The sequence below is a fragment of the Myotis davidii genome, unplaced genomic scaffold, assembly GCF_000327345.1.
Source record: "Myotis davidii unplaced genomic scaffold, ASM32734v1 scaffold1270, whole genome shotgun sequence".
Classification (NCBI taxonomy): domain Eukaryota; kingdom Metazoa; phylum Chordata; class Mammalia; order Chiroptera; family Vespertilionidae; genus Myotis; species Myotis davidii.
Genome location: NW_006281978.1, coordinates 302,317 through 309,863, shown reverse-complemented (window position 1 = coordinate 309,863; position 7,547 = coordinate 302,317). Strand labels below are relative to the sequence as shown.

Genomic DNA, 7,547 nt, shown 5'->3' with positions numbered 1-7,547 from the left:
TTTCCCACAGTTCTGATTGGTTGTTGTTTGTCTTATAGTTGGTACTTTCAATGATGTTGTGTGAGGCAGCACGCACAGGTCTACACCCTACGCCGCCATCTTGGTTCTCTCTCTTCTTCTTTACCAATTTGGATGCCTTTTATTTCTCCTTGTCTGATTGTTTTGGCTAGCAGTTCCAGTAGTATGTTGAACAGGAGTGGTGAATGCGGGCATTGCTGTCTTGTTTCTGTTCTTAAGGGAAATGCTTTTAGTTTTTGCCCATTGAGTATGATGTTGGCTGTAGGTTTGTCATATAAGCTTTTATTATATCAGGTATGATCCTTCTATTCCCACTTGGCTGAGCGTTTTTATCAGAAAAGGGTGTTGGACTTTGTCAAATACCTTTTCATATGATTATTTGATTTTGTCTCTCAATTTGTTTATATGGTGTATCACGTTTATTGACGTGTAGATATTGTACCAGCCTTGCATCCCTGGAATAAATCACACTTGGTCATGGTGTATGATCTTTCTAATGTAATGCTGGATCCGGTTTGATAGAATTTTGTTGAGGATTTTAGCATCTATGTTCCTTAGGGATATTGGCCTGTGATTCTCTTCCTTTGTGGTATCTTTATCTGGTTTTGGTATTAGGGTAATGTTGACTTCATAGAAAGATCTTGAATTTTTTTGGAGTAGACTGAGAAGGATTGGTTTTAGTTCTTCTTTGAATGTTTGGTAAAACTCCCCTGTGATGCCATCTGGTCCACGGCTTTTGTTTACTGGAATCTTTTTGATTACTGTTTCAATTTTATCAGTAGTTATTGACCTATTCAGGTTTTTTGATTTTTACTGATTAAGTTTTTGAAGCTTGTATTTTTCTAGGAATTTTTCCATTCTGTTGAGGTAGTCCAGTTTGTTGGAGTAGAGCTGTTCATAGTATTTTTTTTTACAATCCTTTGTATATCAGTAGGGTCACTTGTTACTTCACCTCTTTCATTTCTGATTTTGTTTATTTGGGTCCTCTCTCTTTGTTTCTTGGTGAGCCTGGTGAGAGATTCATTAATCGTCTTTATCCTTTCAAAGAACCAGCTCTTGGTTTCATTGATCTTTTGTATTTTTGGGGGGGTCTCTATGTCATTCATTTCTGCTCTGATCTTTATTATTTCCTTCCTTCTGCATACTGTGGGCATTTCTTGTTGCTCTCTTTCTAATTCTTTAAGTTGCAAGGTTAGATAATTTATTAGCAGTTTTTTTGTTTGTTTTTTGAGGTAGGCGTAGAGCTATGAACTTCCTTCTCAGGACTCCTTTCATTGTGTCCCAGAGATTTTTGTGTTTTCATTGTCATTTGTTTCCAGGATGCTTTTTATTTCTTCTTTGATCTCTTTGGTAACCCAATCATTGTTTAATAGCATGCTATTTAGCCTCCAAATGTTTGATTTTTTTTCATTGTAGTTGATTTCTAGTTTTCTGCCATTGTTATCTGAAAGATACTTGTTTTGATTTCTATCCTCTTGAATTTGAAGAGAGTTTGCCTGTGTCCTAATATATGGTCTATCTTTGAAAATGTCCCATGTGCATTGAAGAAGAATGTATATTCTGTAGATTTGGGGTGAAATGTTCTGAAGATGTTAAGTCCACCTGATCTATTGAGTCATTTAGGATTGCTGTTTCTTTGCTGATTTTTTGTTTAGAAGATTTATCCAGTGGTGTCACTGGTGTATTAAAGTCCCATACTATGACTATATTGCTATTGATTTCTCCCTTGATATCTTCCAGAAGTTTTGTTATGTATTTGGGTGCTCCTGTATTGGGTGCATATGTTTACCAGAGTTATATCTTCTTGTTGAATTGCTCCCTTTACTATTTTGTATTGGCCTTTCTTATATTCAAATTCTTATTTGCTGTCCTTTATTTATTTGGTACTAATCTTTACTAGACATCATGTTGTGTATACAGTGATAAAACAAATTCCTATCTTACTCTCTAGTGTCCTGTATAATCTATCATTCTTGATTTTCTCTTAAAAACTCCACCATTTACACTTCTCCCGGTAATGCTGTACTTTTCCACCTCAGTACTCCAATGACATGACTGGGGCATTCTCATCGACTTAATGTATCCTTTCAATCCATTCTACCTGATGAGATCTTACCTATTTTTAAAATCCAGATTAGATAAGATATTCACTATTAGTCCTCTTAAGATCTCTTAGAAGGAATTGATTCCTCTCTCTTCTAAGTCAAAATTATCAAATTTTACACACACACACACACACACACACCACATCACAAATTGCTTTGCAGTTTGTTTTGAAAATATCTCAACCACATTATGAGCCCTAGAGGGAAGGGACTCTTGTTTGAATCATCTCTTGTAATGCCAAATAGATCAGTAATGTACCTGGAACATATATGCTTATTTTATTGCATTGAGAGATTTCCAGAATAGTCCTGTGTTTACTGGTACATCCATAAGATTCTTTTTGTCACATTGAGATGGAATTCATTTGAATTCATACTTTTATGTAATTTAAAGTGACAGTGTTCTCTTACAATTTGTCTATTTTAGAATGCCCTTTTAGACCGCATTTCCCCTACCCTTTCAAGTTGAAGGCCACTCTGATGGAAAAGGAAGAAGAAAAAAAGAAGTTTGCCCTTTTGTTTACTTTTTGTCACTTGGTAATACTACACCATTTGATCCAAGCAGTTACCGTGCTAATTTTTGTTCTTTTTGTCTCAAATGTAGATAAAAAAAAATTAAAGCAGTCTTTTTAATTTTTTAACATATTTTAGCTTCAGCTCACATAGAAATTTTGCTTTATTGATATTGTTTGTGCATGTTTGTGCTATGTTTTTGTCCTTGGCTATGTTATATTCTTTCTCTCTCTTTTTTTGGTACAGAACCTTTTAAAGACAGGCAATCAACAGGCAATCAATGTGATTTTTATCACTTCCCACTCCACTCCCCTTTCTAATAGACACAAACATATTTAAAGACAAAGTATAGTGGCTAGGAGCAAGTGCTTTGGAGTCGAGCACATATGGGTTCAAATTTTGATCTTGTCTTGTTGCTAGAATTTCTTTTTTTTTTTTACTTACATGTTTGCAAATAATTAGCTTTTATGAAAATCTTTATTTTCAGATCTTACAGTTTTGCTAGCTGCATCAACATTTAGAGGAATATGGTATTTGCAATCCTTTATTAAAATCTATTCTTGATACATAGAATTTCTTTATTTGTGACCTTGGCATAAGAAAATTAATTTCCTATAGCAATAGTGAGGATTACAAGATATAATGAATATGAAATACTTAAAATAGTACCTGGTACATAATAAACTTTTATTATTAGAAGCAATGACAAATATTGAGATGATATTTTCAGGACTAAAGATCCTGCAAAAGTGAGTAGTGATATGTCAAGTAAATATAGTAAAAAACTGTCAATATTACTCTTTTAAATCCTAGCCTTTGATGACCTGAGTAAACTTGTAAAATGTAGCTCATACATATCTTTCATATTGTTGTAAAAATTACAAGAAATAGTTTATGTAGAGTAATTATCTCAGTGTGTGGCTTATCATAAGCACTTAATAAATACTAGCACTTATTATTTTTGTTATTAATAAAGATACATTCATGGTAGAGCTCTCCACTTTTGAGGCTTTGGGGAATCTAATGCTAAAACCTTGCAGCTTCTCTTCTACAATTAAACCCACTCAGTTACATCATTGCAGAACTGTTTATTCCTTCTTGGATATTGTTTTAATAAATGGACTTCTAATTCATAATTAAAATTTGTGATTGTGTTACTCCCTTTTTAGGATCTTTCAGAGTCCTAAAAATTTACATTCAGTGATGCAAATTGGTAAATCATCTTAACTTAGGCATGTTGAACAATACATTTGCACTTAGCTAGTACATTAAATACATAGGAGTTGTGTTTTGATCTGATTGCCCACAGGACAAAGGAGGGTGGTACCCCTTATTTTGTTTCTGCTGTGTGCAAGACACAGTGCTAAGTACTTTACATACATTCCACTTTATTCTTACAAGATTGGTATTATTCTTCAACGGATAAGATAACTGTGTGGAAGGCATAGGCACTAGGTACTTTACATACATTTCACTAATTCTTTAAAGATTGGTATTTTTTAATGGATTAGGTAACTAAGGCTCAGGGAGATTTCATAACTTGTCCAAATATTCATAGTTAGTGATTAATGAAGTCTGAACACCCTTCACTCTGACACCAGAACTCTTAACAACTCTACCATTCTGCCTTCCCAAATATCCAGTTATTTACTGTGCTCTACTGGTACTTTCTATGAAGATGTTTAAGTATCCAAGTTTCCAGAGAATAGGATACTTCAGGACAATATTAAGTAGACTTTATTGACTATGATCCCAGATAGATCTAACTTGTTCAACACCTGCAAGCTGGCATTAGAGTGAATTTACACTGTATTACCTATCGATACATAACTGTATTGCATTGGCGTAGGTGTAGGGGTGGTCACAATATGTTGCCATCGTGATGGAAATATAAGTGTGAATAAATGACCATATGCCTGGCATATGTTTCATTTCATTAGCAATCAATGGTAAGTGTCAAATGCTGCATCTAATTTGAATCCCCATGACTAAATGTCACACTTTGTAGATGACACTCATTCAAAGGGATGATTTGTGAAAACAGGACTGGTGTCTAAATAATACTTATTTCATGGATATTATTTTGTTTCAGTTCCTTAAATTTTAGCAATAATTAGAAACAGAGAAACAAATCAGTCCTATTTTTGTTTCCCAAAGATAGCTTCTGTTTTTCTTCCTGTAGATTTAATGTTCCCAGGTTGAGGATGCCGAGCATATTCTGGATGATCGTGAATACCTCATCTGTTCATCTTCAATGTCTGGGGCATAGGCTGTTGGTATGGCATCCAGCCAGCCAATAGTTGCACTCAAGGATTTTGTCTTTTATTTCCATTTCTGCTGTAGGAGCCAGACAGAAGACAACACAAAGCCATGAAAATTTCCAGTTGTACTCAAACAGACAATTATTAGTATAGAAATAAACAATTCCATTAGTTCTCTCTTTCTTTTGTCCACATTTGATCACTATATCCTTCAAAGCTGAGTGGGGCTAGAGGATCCTGCTTTGAATCACATTATTTCAGAGAGGAAAAGAAATATATGTCATGTGTAGAATGCTGGAGAATCTCAGAGAATCATTGTAAACTACAGCTAAAAGGCCTCTTGTCCGGTAGCTACTCTCCTGACTTGCTCTTCTCTGCATCACAAATAGGTCTCCTAAGGCTTAGAAACATTTTGAGTATTGCATTATTTGATGAAATTAATAATAGTGGTAGTAGAAATAATGATACTCCACCATGAAGCAAATGGAAATTCACCTCAGCATAAGTGAGAGGATAGCATTTCTTTGTTTTAGCTGAGCATTCAGGAATTACCTTTAAAAGGGAGAAAGGCTGAATGAGAAATGATGGAAAAAGGCAGTACGTCTCCTGAGCAGCTATCAGAAATGACGCATACCTTCCAACACAAAAGTTTTAATCTAGTTTTTAGTCTAAGGGGACCTAGAAAGAGGCATAAGGTAAAGCCCAACTTTTCTTACTGAGCAACAGAACGACTGCTTGCTACTCACATATGGCCAGCCAATGGCTGCACTCAGTGTTTCTAATTCCTGTAATATCCCCAAGGAAAACCAAATATCAAGCCTTTGAAATAATCTGGTATATGACCAAGAAACTCATTAAATAAAATTGTTCTCAATAGGATGTATTTTGGGGAAACACGAGCCTCTTGGGGCATTAAAAAAACACACACCACCGAGGATTATGCATAACCTTTTAAGACATTCTAACTTCATGTAATTGATGCATGTGTTGATTCATGAATCCCGACCACAAATGCACATGCTACTGCTATAATGAGCTATTGTTGACTATGGAAATGTCATATTTGAAAGGATTGTAAGATAGAAATTGGTGAGACTCACCAGTGCAATAAAGTATAACTTTCAAAATAACAGGAAAATAATAATAAGAGGCATCCAAACTCTTAATAATTCAACAATGATTTATTGAGTACTTCACTTGGCATAGCACTGCAGTAGTAATGAGAGGAAAAACTCAATTTCGGGAGAACAATCAGAGGATATTGTGATATATTGAGGTCGAAGTGTCTATAGTACTCAATGCCAGTTTTGGAAAGGATCTAAACACAAAATAAAAACAGTGCCTTGAAATTGTATCTGGAAAGTTGGTTCTAATTTCTATTTAAGAAAATATTGAAGAGATGTTAACCGAAAGTAAAATTTGAGATCATTGTAGTGCATTGCCTGCATTTTACACATAATCACAACCAAAAATCTGTAACCTCTTAGCTAATATTCATCAAGATTTATCTTGAAAGAATATTGATCCAAAGCAGTGATATTTCAGGACAGAGCAAAGCTCTTAATCACCTGACTTTTGTAAATATCAGTATTATAAGGATAATAGTCCCTGGTGAAAATTTGATGAAAATATGGACTATCTACCCCCTTCACCCAAAATTATATATCATCTACACATACAGGGGTGGGAAAAAGTAGATTTACTCTTGTGAGTACATGAAACAGTTGATTCTTGTATTATTATTTATTCGTTACTGTATAGTTTTCCATAAGAACAACTGTAAACCTACTCTGCCCACCCCTGTATTTTAATATTTTTGTTTACTTTCATAAATTTCGAGACTCTCAGTCTATCTATGGAACTTCTAAAGGCATCTAAACTTCTTAAGAGCAGATCTACTTTATCAGAAGATGTTTCAGCATTCACGAAGTGCAGATATTAGTTCTGGTACTGGAACATTCACTTGGAAGTTCCTGCATGGACAGAGAGCTCTTTTAACTTAGCAGGAAGGTATAACTTGCTCATTTCCGAGCAGCCTTAGGCTCAGAAGGATAGAATAGTTTTGATTAGTGAGTTGTCTTCCAAGATGGTGAGCAGGAGCCCACAAATGGCTCCAACTAGATGTTAACACATATTGAAGAACGTAGGTACACTAGAGGAAGTTCTATGATAGCTATAAGGCAATAAACTCTCTTAACCTATGTTGAACAGGTACCAGGAGAGGTAAACTTCTTCTAAAAGGTATCTATGATCTAGGACTTCCTAGAACAATCAGAATCTGTGGCTGCTTATTTCAGAAAAGAACATCCCCAGAGACATAAGTAGAATAAGGAGAATGACCTTAATGTGTAGGACCCCTGAAGAAATAGAATTTTCTCTTTTGGAAGTTGGCTTATATCATGTTGATGTTGTAGTATCTATAGCACACTACTTATATATTCTCAAAAGGACATTTGAAACTATAAATCCCAAACTTGGAATACAGGTTGGGATTGGATATATAGTTTTGTGAGTCATTCACTATCTAATGATCTTTTCCCACTTTATTTCTCCTTCTTTATTTTCTATCCTAATTATATATATAATCCTAAGTGACCGTCCAACCATCTGACTGGTAGCTATGACATGCACTGACCACCAGGGGGCAGAT

The 7,547-nt window shown here is 34.8% G+C and overlaps 1 pseudogene; it reads right to left on the bottom strand.

Annotated features, from left to right (window-relative positions):
- The window catches only part of LOC102757073, a 16,536-nt pseudogene extending 12,022 nt beyond the window's left edge, over positions 1–4,514 (bottom strand).
- Between the last annotated feature and the right edge of the window lie 3,033 nt (positions 4,515–7,547).